We start from the raw sequence: 15,003 nt of genomic DNA on the forward strand, positions 1-15,003 counted from the left end.
ACACTTCATTCATAAAAATATGCCATTAAACAATTATTTGAAATATACTGTCTTTATGATATTTCTACATTAATTTGGAGATTTACTGTGAAATTATTAGGCTACATAAAATATAGTAAAAACAAGCTATCTTGTGCAATTATAACAAAATTATCCCAATAATTATCACATTATCCCAATTATTATCCCAATAATTATCCCATACACTGAGTGAGCAAACATTTAGGTGAGATTTGCAATGGTAATTGAGCAATGTTTATATATGAATAAAAAGCCTTAATTGAATATGTCATTATGTAAAGTGATCTCTTCAGAAGAAAGTAATGATTTCCTAGATTTTAAATGGATGGACAAAAAAAATAAGAAAATAATAGATAAAAATATCTATATGACAGTAGGCCTATAAGTTCTTCCCTGTGGTATTGAAAATTGATACATTTATTTATTTATTTATTTATTTATTTATTGCTCAAGTCATACATAAATGTTTCATTCATTCATTCATTCATTCATTCATGCATTCGTAACATGCATGAACGAAGAAAAAAAAAGGAACAGCAAGAAGAAAATCTTATGGTACCTGTCATTTATTTGTGCACATCAAAAATTAAATAAAAAAAACCCCAGCACATTTCAAGGTATAGTATCAAAGTAGTATCTCTACTATTGAGTAAAGTAGAGAAGGCCCTATAAACAAGGTTGTAAGTTTTGTTTGTTCAAAACTGTAACATTCGTTTGTTCGTTGTGTCAAGTTGTAGTTTGTTTGAAATAACAAACCAGTTCACCCGAAGGAAAACTCGATGAAGTGCTATTAGAGGACATCCTGTCATAGCTTTTTGGTACATAATGGCTACCGTAGATGCAACACACATTTGAAAATGTGAGGCGCTAGAGAGCACTATTCATTTGATTGCAAAATACAATTTCACCACTAGATGGGAGAAAATCCCACTTACTGTCCCTTTAAGAGGCTTGGTCACAAAGTCACCGCAGCTACCCAGTGATAGGAGCAAGAACCTAATCACACAGAAAACAGACAGCCTTTTTATACCTATAGTCTCTTCTCCTGTAATTTTCCGCTCCCCCAGTAAACCAGTCCTTTTACCCCTTGGGCTTTAGTGTCCTTACACCTGTGAGGTCAAAAGGCTAGATAACCCCTCTGCCTTTCCTGAAGACAGTGGCCCCCCACTGGGCTTGACTGTTTTCCCACCCGTGAGGCCAAAAGGTCTTTATTTATGGCTAAATAATCCCTCTGTCTTTCCTGAATACAAATTACCCATACTAAAGAATTAAAAGGCTCATCTGACCATTTGTTTTACTGTGTGTGTTTTTGTTCCTGTCATGTGCACACATACATTCCAGGAGAGAAAACACATGATTTAATTTTTCCACAACAGTGATTAATGCAAATTCCCACTGTGAACTCATGTTTACATTTGAAAAGAGATTTCTGCCTTGGTCTGAGTATTTAGGGAGATGCTGAAGAAGGCTCATGGCGATTTGTATCTCAAATCAGCCCGTGATGCTAAGAGTGGCCGAGACTCTCAGCATCATGTATTTTCTAATGTCAGGTTCGCATCTTTTCTCTTTATTCCAGAGTATTTGATTATTTGTATTTATTATCTTTGAACTGATTATGAAATTGGCATGATACATTTACCTGACATCATAAATTGTTACATTTGATTTTTTTCTGACGACTAATATTTGGCATCAATTCAAGTGTACTTGGTTTGCAAGAAGTGAGAAGTGAATTTCCGTTTAGAACAGAAAATGCTGCTTGACCAATCTAAATTTGGGTGTGTCTTACCTCTGTTTTAATTTAATGTTACTTTAGATAAGTGTACGTGGGAAACCACGGCATGACCAATTCAAAGCTATTATAAGAGAAGTAATGTTGGTCAGCTTATATCTGTAATAGTGGCCATACCTCTACTGAAGTAAACGTTTAAAGTTAAATTCAAGTGCGCAATTCCATGCTATACCAAAGTATCTTTGATTGTGTAAACGTGAATGTGACCGATCTCAGGCATAGCAATTACCTCTGTTTGATGACCAAAACTGGTGGGCTTGTCTGTGAACGTGAGACCCTCGTTAAACCGAAGACGTGAGGACCTCTGATCAACATAGGCCCGGTTTCACAGACAGGGCTTAGACTAAGCCAGGATTAGACCATAGATCAATTAGGACATTTAAGTAATTTTTATAAACATGCTTAGAAAAAAACATTACCGATGTGCATCTTAAAACTAAAAAGGCACTGGTATATTTTTAAGATCAGTCAGTGCAAGTTTATTTCAGTGGAAACAGCTCAGACTTACATTTTAGTCTAGGACTAGTCTTAAGCCCTGTCTGTGAAACCAGGGGATAGTTTCCTAATCTAGAATGGGTAAAATATACATATATAAAGAGTTAAAAAGAATAATAAAACGTTCACTCACTTTTAATGATGCTCAGATATCATTAAAACCTTTTTCATTCATGGAGTAAGATGAAATAACGAGGTAATACATATGAGAAAATGTATTTAATTTAATCTTGTTGTGTTGCATAAAAGGAAAGACAGCCATATTCCCCATATTATTGGAGAACGCCATTGGACATTTAGTCGGGCTTACAGCTGTGTTTTGCGTTGTGATTGTCAAACTCATTTAATTATTAAAAAATACCATTATTTGATATGAAAAAGTTAATAATTGTATTTTATTGAGAAAATATTTTAGTTTGTCTTGTATATTTTTTTATTAGATCAGATAACATTTTAAAGGGACACTTCACCCATTTGCATTAAGCTTTGCATTGTTAGAAACCCAGTCATACTATTGAATGGTCATGCAACATTTTTTCATTTTCCCCCGAGACGAGAGAAATCTGTATTTACCTCTTTACACTTCCTCCTACAATGACGCAAAAATCGTCATTTTGCGTCATTGTAGGAGGAAGTGTAAGAGGGGGGGATTTCTGTTAAGACTACAAGCACTAGATCCACCCTTTCAAACCCGCCCATAGGGGGTTGGACCTAATGCGCTAACAGACCTATCACAGATCAGTGCGAGTGCGTTTGATTTCAACGGCAGAAACCTGCAGAAAACAGGGACGAAGAAAGCTGAGTAGTAGGGGTTACCATACTCTATTTCCCGGACATGTCCGGCCGTCGAGATCGACAAAAATGTCCGGGATTCAACTTTTGCTTTCTGCGGTCGCCATCCATTGTTTACATGCTCACTTTTTTGTTTCAATCTAACTGAATTCACCCCGATTGGTGAATCTGAATGTAATGTTTACATGAATGCTAAACAAGTGATCGGTTGATTTGCGTTTTAACATTGCTAAGAAAATACCCGCACCTCCGTGAGAGATAGCCCATGAGACCGGTGCATCTCACAGGCGCGCTCATCAGTAATCACAGTAATACAGGGAGCAGGACGAGGCTAGCGCCGCGGGAGAAAGACGCGGCCGGTGGCGTGATCGGTTGATGTGTGTTTTACCATTGCTAAGAAAATACCTGCTCCTCCGTGCGAGATACGAGAACAGTGCCTCACAGGTGTCGGTCGTCAGTACTCGCGCCGTTCTCCCGCGCCCCTCAGCCTCGTCCTGCTCGCCACAGTAAACATGATGAATGGCGACTGTAGAACGCAAAAGCCGAATCCCGGACATTTTGGGCAAACTCGTCACGGAGACTCACTCGTAGCCTAGCCTTGCCTTGATGTTTTTGTTTTCAACTGCGCAGCGCTGTCTTACCGGTAGGCGTGGCTTGGGAGTGGCCTTGTAGGGCAGCGAAGCAAGTGCATTCTGGGAGTTGTTGTCTTTCATCCACATAAGCCAAAAATACATTTTCTGGCTTTTCTCAGTCTAGAGAGCTCCAAATTCAAAAATAATTTCACATTTCTTCTACATAAATGACCCACTTTCAATACACATTCATGTCTCCACGGGTGAAATGACCCTTTAAGCTGTCATATGGTCGTGTTACAATGTGCCCCTCACATGTTAGAAATTGCCCCACCTATGGGGCATGTTGTCACATTTCACTTCCATTCTTTCGGGGTAAATCAAGAAAAAAGTATACACCGTATTACTGAAACAAAACCACATAATTGTACTAAACGTGTGAAATTAATATGGGGAAAAATAAATACTCTGAACCGCAAGTAGGTTTACACAAACTGAGAAAGTCAAAAAGGCGTTAGGTTGTGCCCTGCTCTCCCCTACATGAATCATGACCCACTGTAGGTTATACAACACAATAATCATTCAATTGTAATCATATAATAAATAGATTAATCATTCAAATTAACAATTCAGTTTACATCTGTCCTGAACTACACAAAAACATGTTGACAATTAAACTGGGATAAATCACATCAAATTGGTTTGGACAAATTTACACACATATAAACACACGCAAAACAAATGTGAAATTTGCCAAATGTAATACTGTACTGCTAGTCCTTTACAGTCTACACTGAATGACTGGCAACATTTTGTACAACACATCACGTATGTTGCTTGCATTGACATTTTTGCATTGCCGAGTTTCATAGAATTTATTATCTCACTTCATAACATGGCCATGTAAATGCAGTATTAAGCATATCTGAAAATGTGCATGATTTTTGTTGTTGTTGACCAAATTAATTTTTTAACATTATCTCACAACAGTTGGTGTGAACAAACAGAAGAATACAGAATACGAATTGGCTTCATCACTCTGTCTCCTCTCCAACAATAAGCCAGTGTGTGGTGGGCGTTCTGGCGCAATATGGCTGCCGTCGCATCATCCAGGTGGATGCTGCACATTGGTGGTGGTTGAGGAGATTCCCTCTTCCATATTTAAAGCACTTTGAGTGCAGAGAAAAGCGCTATATAAATGTAATGAATTATTATTATTATGCCTGGGCTATGACTGTAATAATTTAAAATAATATGATAAAAAGAATACCATTTTGCAACATCAAACAGCATAACAGACTGTTTTTGTACAGTTAAGAAATTGACTTAGCATGCTTGCAAGCCAGTTCCCTGAGAAAGGGAACAAGACACTGCGTCTTGGTGTTGACGCTATGGGGAACACCCTCGGAGTGACCAGTGTCTGAGTGTGTGTAAACACAATCCACTGTCAGACGGCAGTTCATGACGTCACACGCGGAGCACCCATTCACTTATAAGGGCACCCATCAGCTTGTAGAATTGTAAATGTACAGACATTTGCTTTCTTGTTCCAACCCCCTCTTTCTTATCACAAGGGCCAATTGGAATTCCTAAAGGCAAAGAGGTGCTGATAGTGCTCAAGGCCTGTAGGCCAAGATGTGTGTACATCGGGGGTTTGCTAATTGTTACACCTGTAGTACAGTGGGGGAAGCTGTAATCTGCTAATTGGTCAGTTTGAATGTCTCAGATTTGGGTTTCAGTCACATGGTCAAAGAAGGGATACAAGAAGATTATATCTGTTGCTGTCTGTTTTTCTGAGCTCTTTTCTCTCTAATGCTCCTCTGCCTGTATACCTGAGCTCTGCCTTCCTGGGAAACTCATATTATCTCATAATTATACATAATTATCGACATACGCCAAAAGAGTAACCGCTGACATAATGTAGAAGTAGCGTAAGTTTTAACTAGGGCTGGGCAACAAACTCAAGCATCTCCTCTCTTATATCGAAATTTTCTGACATTTCTCTTTAAAAATTCTAGTTTTACACCGGTGTTTTGTTTTGTTCTATCCAGTACGCTTTTACGTTTGACAATATGTCATGAGTCAGGTCAGGGGTTACTCTTTCGCCGTAAATTGTTGCATCAGCCATCTGTCGGAGGCTGTTATTTTAGCTTATAAAGTTTTAAATATGAATATTTTTCTTACAAAAATGCATAGCTTCGCTTCAGAGGTTTGGGCCTGTTGCTGTGCCTGGTCCCTCCACCGTGATCCATACGGACCAGGCCCCATGGTTCGGCACGCATGTGATTTGCGGATTAATTGCCAAGTTTAACCATCATAGAGTAAAAGTTTATCATTTGCATTTGTTTTGTCTTGGCAATTTACACATTGAAGCTATTTTAAACCATTCCAGAGCAAGAAGAGGCAAAAGAGAAGTCAATTTGTTACTTGCGGGCAGCTGTTATCTGTGCACACAGCTAAACACACCTGAAGCGCACACACACAGAGAGGTGTCGTACTGACACCTAATTGATTCCTCTTTTGCATTTCCTTGCTCTTAATATGCTCTTGTATCATTATATTGGATACGTGTCCTGAAAGTGACATCAGCCTATAAATACCTGCTGCTGTCTGTCATTAAAATCCTCTATTAAATCTAATTTAATTTCCTACCGTTTCGGAGAGAAATATAGTAGCACGTTCATGTGCCAGTGGGTCTTTCATGGAGACTGTCCTCATGTGTTTGCAATTTGAATATAATAATGCATTTAAAAGTTGGTGCGCTTCACCAACGGACATCGCTCAAATGCCTCTGGGCGCAATTGGATAGACCTAAAACCAATCAGAGCGATCGTCATCTTGTAAAGCTCACCTCAACGTTTCTGATTGGTGCCGCGATTTCGAGGCCATGGAAATGGACTTGAATGAGCTCTTTGCCAGACTACTTGCAGAGCAAATTTAAATTTGCCGGAAGTTGTCTGGGTTTTCCCAGCCTATTTGGGTGGTATAAACTAGCTGTACAAGAGCACAGATTTACAATTAAATAAATAGGATGAATTGCAGCTAGTTTAGATAACCAGCCTAAATGAAATTCTGTGGAAATGTACACCTACTTTATTTCACAGAATCCTAACTCTAAATTCCTGCAGACTAAAATCTATTTTATGTTATATTTGCCTGTCTGAGTTATGTTTGCTTACTTGCAGTATTAGCCTACACTATTTTTACTGAGTAACAGGGAGAAACACATTCAACTGACTTTGCCTTTATCTCACTTGTAGTCAAGAGTAAAACATCCCACCAGTTCCCTAGATTTTAAAGAGAATAATATTTAACCCTTAATCGCTGTTAAAAAAGGACAACACTTAAGCTGTTTGGGGTCAAAATTTTTTAACTATTTACTGCACAATTACATAACTAGGCCATAAATTGTCTCATGAAAAAAGATATTTTAAAGAAAAAATCACTTAAATGATGATCTTAATTAAATCTAAATAGTTTTTGGACATTGCTCTATGTGTTAGGGATAGAATACTGACATCTGCTGGTTTGTGGAAAAACTTTAGAAATTATAATTAAAGAAAGAAATTGCAATGACCACATATATCCAATAGAGGGCCATAGAGACTCATTCATTTTCACTTCATTTTTCTTGATGCTTAAACTTCTCCTCACAACTTTATGATATATATTTTGTGAATATTTATTTAAACATTTTGAAATACATACAAAATATGTAGTTTTGTCAGAGTTATAATTTGTTGTTGTTTTCTGATATATTTTGATATTTTGCAAATTATTATACATACATTTACAAGTCACCACTATGACATGACTGTAATGTGTGTGTGTGTGTGTGTGTGTGTGTGTGGGTGGGTGGGGGTGGGGGGCAAGCTTGTTCCATGTTGCATATGTGACATTTTTCAGATTTATGCCAGTTTAGTTGATTTTATTTGCCAATTTCTATAAAAATGCTCTCTGTTGCAGTGACATACGTGTGTGTTTGTGTGTGTTTGTGTGTGTGTGTATGAGATAGAAAGTTCATTCCACTTTGGGTTTATGCTCTAGGACCAGACCTTGATTTAAATGTAATTTTTTTTAGATTTATGCCAGTTTTGTTTATTTTATTTGCCAATTTCTGTAAAAATGCTCTCTGTTGCAGTCACATACATGTGTGTGTTTGTGTGCGTGTGTGTGTGTGTGTGTATGAGATAGAAAGTTCGTTCTACTTTTTATTTATGCTCTAGGACCAGACCTTGGTTTATTTGTAAAACTTTTCAGATTTATAATGGATTTACTTTTATTTTTTTGACAAACAAAATTAAAAAAAGTCATTTTTTTCATTTTCCCATTCATTTTCAATGTGGGGTCATTTTGACCCCAAACAGCTTAAATGGTAAAATTTTTTTTACACACCTTTAGAACAACCAAATCAAGCCCAGTTTTTTTGTGCATGTTTAGATAGATTATTTAGGAAAAGTCACAGAGTTTCATGCCCCTGCGATGAAGGTAACACTTTTAAAAAATGAAGGAAAAGTCCATTGGGGTCATTTTGACCCCAAACAGCGATTAAGGGTTAACCACCACAAGTGGAACCTACTGACTGAATAAGGAGGATTCACTGACAAACTACCAAGTAAAAATGATGCGTATTAGTATATGCACACAATTTAATATGAAATATTTAAATATACATTTAAAAAGTACATAATTTCTGATAGATATCATAACCTCTTTTCCTTTTTGTTTAAAAATGCACTAGATTGATTAATGATCAAATGTGCAACTTTTTAAATTGTTAATTTCTGTCATCTATCCATTATGACATTATGAAATCCATATTTGGTGGCCATTTTTAAAAAAAAAACCATATCTTATATTTTAAAGTTTAAAGACCTTCTATGTGAAAGTGCTCATATTTACATATATTTATGGTGAAATGTGTTATTGCATTTTATGTTTCTGGCAGCTTTTAATTCATTTTCCCATTACGAAATCCATATTTGGTAGCCATTTTGAAAAATGGCCCCCAGGGGCCAAATTTTGAGCGCCTACGGTCCTAAATCTGATCAGACCCCCTTTGTGAGCCTTTCTACCAAATTTCATGCTTTTATCGCTAAGTGATCGATTCTGGTGAAAATCTGCGCTTAGCCGCCCCACTACTTAGAAATAAACTGAGATTGACAGAAATTCACTCGATTGCCGAGTTCACGCACGTGATCATAGGTATTAAACCTATGCGTGTGAACTCTGCAATCGACTACTTTGGACTTCAACCGAAAAACAGGATGTAAACAAAGGTATTTGCGCTGTCTTAAATAACATCATTTTTATACATTTCTTTCACATCTACTGCAGTCAGACTCACTCGTGTTCACTCAGAAGGAATCACTCACATTTTCTGTGCACTTGTAATGACACATCAAGGATGTTAAGAGGCTAAAAGCAGGTTTAGTACTTGCCCCATTGAAGTCAACAGGGTGCAAATTTTAAAAATAGAATAAATCGGTGTAGGCAACACCGATTTTTGTCGTTGTTCTCTGTATTGACAGCACTCCAAATGTACAAAAAAATTAGCTCAATGTTAAAATTGACCGGAGTTCTCCTTTAAGAGCCATTCCACCGAATGGGTGACATTTATGTCCCCAGAACATCATATGTATAAAATTGCATGAAAATTAACTCTAAAATACATTTTATTATTAAGCAAAATGCCCTGCATATTAAGCTAACTACAAATTATAAAATTTATAATTAAAAACATTAATAAAAACTACATAGAACACAAAAAATAGCATTTTCTGCATGTCCCCACTCTCTGTCTCTAAACTTTGCCATGAAATATAATGATTAAAATCCTTCAGAAATCTTAAGTTTTGGGGATTGTTGTGTGACTTTATATCCAATGTATTTAAAATGTTTGTTTGTTTTTATGAGAAAAAAATATTTTATCTAATATTTTAGATAAAATACACATTTTAGTCATGTCCCCGGGTTTTCACTCAGTCCTGTTACCCTAACACATTCCCCCCTCTGAAAAACTTGGAATATTCCACAAGACACATTTTCAACAGGAAGTTGCATCATCTTGATCTTCTAAAGGCAATGGGAAGACCATAAGTTAGTCCTCTTATTTTAATTTCTGTATATTTGATGAAATTGTAACTATGACTGAGAAGGTCAATCTCAACATACTATCCTGTTACCTAAATCATTTCTTAGAATGTATTTGTTTATTTTAAAGATATTAACTTTTGTTAAGTTACTAGAATTTGCTCAGTGTCCTAATGCTATTAGCATGTATGCTATGTGGCCATATGTCATGTATTTGATAACTTTTTGCTTAAAAACTCAATCCTGTTACTTTCAGTCCTGTTACTTATATGAAAAATAACAGGAGTGAGTTAAAGTAACAGGAGTGAATAGAGTCCTCTGTTTTGTTGATTTAATACTGTAAATATTATTTCTCTTTCCACCTCCTTTGCTGTGAAGTACTACTAGCATATAGTACATCACTTCAACAGAAATCTTATGCACACACAGTCATGTACACTCTCTCTCGTGCACACACATATGGACACTCATTCCTGTTTCCTGTTCCTCATTCCTGTTATGAAATAGTTCATTCCTGTTACCAAGTTTTCATTCCTGTTACTATTATTTATTTATTTTCTAAAAAAATAAAGTTAAACCACTGTTTTTATCAGTTTTGTTTGGTCCATCATTTATACAATTGTTTAATAAATTAAATTATAAAAAAATATATAAACTTGAGGCTTCGGTCTTCTTTAAAATGAAAAAATGGCTTTGTGTTTTTTATTAAAATACACTTTGCCTTAATATATACTGATTTTTTGTCACAAATATCAGTTATTTGAACATATAACCAACAATATCTTTAAAATAAACACTTTCTTGTGGGGAAAACAAAGGAATAATTGACATGCTTTTAAACATGCTTTTTAAATGTCACATGAGTTTCGGTAACAGGACTGTGAAAACATGCATCCATCTTCTGCTTAGAAACCTTGTAAAAAATTAAATAAAGTTGCCTGAGATTGACCAATACACATTTTGAATAGGTAAATATTTGAGTATTAGATTCAGTGTTGAAAAAAATAAAAAAATTAAGTTTAATTTTTAAGAGTTACAACAAGCAAATGTCACCCATTCGGTGGAATGGCCCTTAAAACATTAAAGTCATATATACTGTACATTTAGTTCAGGTTACTTTCACTTTCTGACATACTGACATAGTAAAAGCATATCTTACAACCGCATAAAGAATATCAATTAAATTTCAGTAATTTGAAAGAAAACATGAAAATGAACAAATGTGCAAAGAGACTCTGCAGTGTAGCTGAGGCAGGTTTTTGTTTGAAAAACTGGTCGGTAGAGTAGAGTAGATGACAAATATAACAATATAACAATACAATTACGTTCTGGTGACAAAAAAATAAAATAACTTTCTCTCCAATTTCCAAATGACCATGATTTGAAAAATGCTGTTCAAGAACAATTCAACAGTGTTAAACTTTTCAGGACTATGTCGTGGACTTACTTTGGCTGGTGATATTGCGCTTTCGTTTTTTAAAATAAAGAATCACACAGATGATCAGTGATACGAGGACACACAGGGACACTATGGTGGTCATCACCAGGGGCGGACTGGCCATCGGGAGCACCGGGACATTTCCCGGTGGCCTGACGGTCGTTCTGGCCTGCCGGCTGCCGCTGTGCAGACCATCAGCCTGGCATGTGATAGGCTGGTGTGCAACTATGAATGCAGACGCAGCAAGCTGCTGCAAAATCCCAGCCATGTTCGCCAGTAAGGGAACAGGTCGGTCAAGATTACATTTACATTATATTTATAATAATTTGGCATTGGGGTGTGCGATATGACGATTTTTGATCGTGGACGATTAAAATGTCTCCATGATCTGCTTTTGAAGAAATATCGTAGAATCGTGCATTCTATCAGTTGCTGTTCTGGCGCCTCTGTCCCAACATCCTGAACAACGCGACGTACACGCTGCGGAACGGGACACTGCAGTTTACAAAAGTTCATAATTTGCATGTGCTTTAATGCCTTGTCGGTTAAACATTTAATTCGCGTGCTGATGCGCTGTTCTAACGTGTGCGTTTCTCAGCGCGTACATGTGAAGTTCACATGCACTAAAAGCCTGTCTACCAGCGCCTGGATACTGGACTAAGTTATCTTTTGAGTCTTATTGTGCTAATACTGTCAAATACACACAAGGTTTACATAAACAAAGTCGGTTATGTCTAAAGTGAACGCAAACTTGAGAAAATTGAGAGAAAATCTGCTTGTCAAATGCGTGTATAATAGACGCGTCGCGCGCAACTCTTAAAGAGACAGTAGTAATAGTAAACACGCTGCCGCTTCTCCTTAAAGGGATAGTTCACCCCAAAATAAAAATTCTCTCATTATTTACGCACTCTAATGTTATTCCAAACCTGTATTAATTTCCTTTTAATATTTTCTAATATTTTTCTAATATTAATATTTTGAAGAATGTGGCTATCCAGTAGCTGGTCCCCATTGACTTCCATAGGAGAAAAATATACTATGGAAGTCACTGGGGTACATCAACTGTTTGGTTACCCACATTCTTCCAAATAACTTTTATTTTCAACAGAAGAAAGAAACTTATTCGAGTTTAAAACAACTTGAGAGAGTAACTTATGACAAATAGCATTTTTAGGAGGACTATCCCTTTAATGTTAATAAAACAACAAAATGCAAAGAGAAAATCACTCACTGCTCCTGACTGATAACTTTTAATAGTAGCTTTAATAAGTATCAATGTATAATTGTGAAGTCTATGTTTTGTTTTATTTTCATATTTGTTATTTTTGTTATTTTAATTACTTTCTTCAATGCTACTGTTAAATACACCTACTGTAGCTGAAAACATAAAGCACTGTTTATTTAATTTGTATATTAAGTTGTGTATGAGTAATGTGTATCTTTGATCTTAATATTTAATAACAAAGAAAATGACAAAAAAAATATCTTCGCCCCTGTCTGCTATTCTTTTTTTATTTTATATTTTGTTACCTAAGGCTTTGTTTTTAAAATATGGACATTAGTTTGGCTGTAATGCTCAGTCACAAAATAGTAAAACCAACATTAAAAAAAGAATCGTGATAAAATCGTGAATCGTGATTTTTCTGAAAAAAATCGTGATATTATATTTTTGCCATATCGCCCACCCCTAGAGTTGAGCACTGAAAATACATAAAATGTAAATATTTCAACATGTGAATGTGTCTCTTATTATCTCTTTTAAAAAGCCAATTTTCTATTTGTCATTGGTTTGGTAGTATAAATGGTGTATTCCTAGTGAGTTTTTAAGGGTTATTTTTTATTCATTTATATTGCATCTGGTAGTCTACCTGTTACATTAATAGGGTTAGCCTACAAGTTTATCAGTCCAGTAGATTACATGAATAGGGTGGTGGTGACTGCAGCAGCAGAGGTGGCCTGGCAGTGGAGTCAAATTCCCGGCCTGAATTATTGTCCCAGTCCGCCACTGGTCATCACTACTGCTGTCAGATTAGTTGTTACTGCTGCAGGACTGTCAGCTTGGGTTGGAGCATCTGTGATCACAAGAGAAAAGATAAACTTATAGGCTAAATGAACATCATCATATGGGTCAGTTTGAATAGGTTATTTTGAGCAATCTAGGTACTTGTCTTACCTATAGCTAATGATATTTTAGAAAGTGTTTTAAATTTCCAGTGTTTTTATATTTTTTTCCACATTTTGTTGTTTTAGCCTTATGCTAAAATTATGTTCTTCTCTTTTTTCCCAAATCAATCTATATCCCATAATGACATTGAAAAACGAGTTGTAATATCTATGCACAATTTTATAAAATTTAAAACTTAAACACATTGCATAAGTATTCATACCCTAAACTCTGTACTTAGTTGAAGCACCTCAGGCAGCTATTGCAGCCTGTCTTTTTGGGTATGATGCAGCAAGCTTTGCACTCTTGGATGTGGGGATTTTCTGAAATTTTTCTCAGCAGATCTTCTCATAACCCCCGCCAAGGCTTGGGAGGAAGCAACCCCCTGGTAGAATGAGCCCTAACGCCTAAGCTTGACCATGTGCCTCGTAGGCAAGGGCAATATCATCCCTCACCCAACGTAAAATTGTTTGCATGGTGGACCCCCTGTTAAGGCTCTCATGACAAACAATAGTTGCTCTGACTTACGCCACTGGCTAGTGCGGTGTACATATGCCTGAAGAGCACGGACTGGGCACAGTCGGTGAAGTTTCTCCTGATCCGTCGTTGTGAAAGGCGGAGGGCAGAAGACTTCAAGAATGAGAGGATATACGGTCGAGAAAGATACCGTAGGCAGGTAATCAGGATGAGGATGTAAAATTGCTTTCACAAATCCACAGGTAAAGTCTAAGCAGGATGGCTAGACAGACAGAGCCTGCAAATCCCCAATTCTATTTTGTGAGGTGATAGCCATAAGAAAAAAAAAATTTAGAGTCAGAAGCTTATCAGGCACTGACTTTAGAGGTTCAAAGGGGGTCTCTTCCAGCCCCTCAAGGACTTTAGCTAATTCCCATGGAGGAATCTTGGTTCTAGAGGGAGGCCTCAGCCGCCTGGCCCCACAGATGAAGCGAGCAAACAGAGGATGCTTCCCGAGTGGTACCCCTCTCAATCAAGGCATGGCAAGCCGATATAGTGGTCAAACCCTGAGAGTGGCAGGGCATGCGCCTGCTAATAACTTTTCCTGCAGGAAGTCCAGAACTGAAACAATCTGGCGGTTAACTGGATCTGCATGATGTGCAATGCACCATTTTTCAAAGACACCCCATTTACTGTCAAATTCTTCTAGTGGAGGGAGCCCTTGCACTGAGAATGTTCTCTATGACTTCGGATGAAAGTCCAGTGTCACTCAGTTGGTACCCTTCAGTGGCCAAAGGTAAAGGTTCCACAATTCGGGCCAGGGATGAAATATTGTCCTCGGTGCTTGAGACAGAAGTCCCTTCCTCTCTGGTATCGCCCAGGGCGCGAACCATTTGCTTGGTCACACGGAGGGACAGGTCTGTGGCTCGACAAAGCTCAGAGAACGCTTTTTGGGGAAGAGTTGGTTCCTTAAGAAATGATGCCGAACCAGGTGAGAGATAGCCCGCAAGCGTCACTTCGATCTGTGGCATCATTGTATACCCTCGTGCCTTCATCCCCACAATAGTCGAATATGTCGACGTCAAAGGCTCAAAGACACGAGAAGTGTAAGGTTTCCCCTATGAACGGGTTAATTTGTCATGGAGTCCTCAAAGAAGGGGAGAGACCGCTTTTGGGGTCC

The sequence above is a fragment of the Squalius cephalus genome (assembly GCF_949319135.1).
Source record: "Squalius cephalus genome assembly, chromosome: 15".
Taxonomy (NCBI): Eukaryota; Metazoa; Chordata; class Actinopteri; order Cypriniformes; family Leuciscidae; genus Squalius; species Squalius cephalus.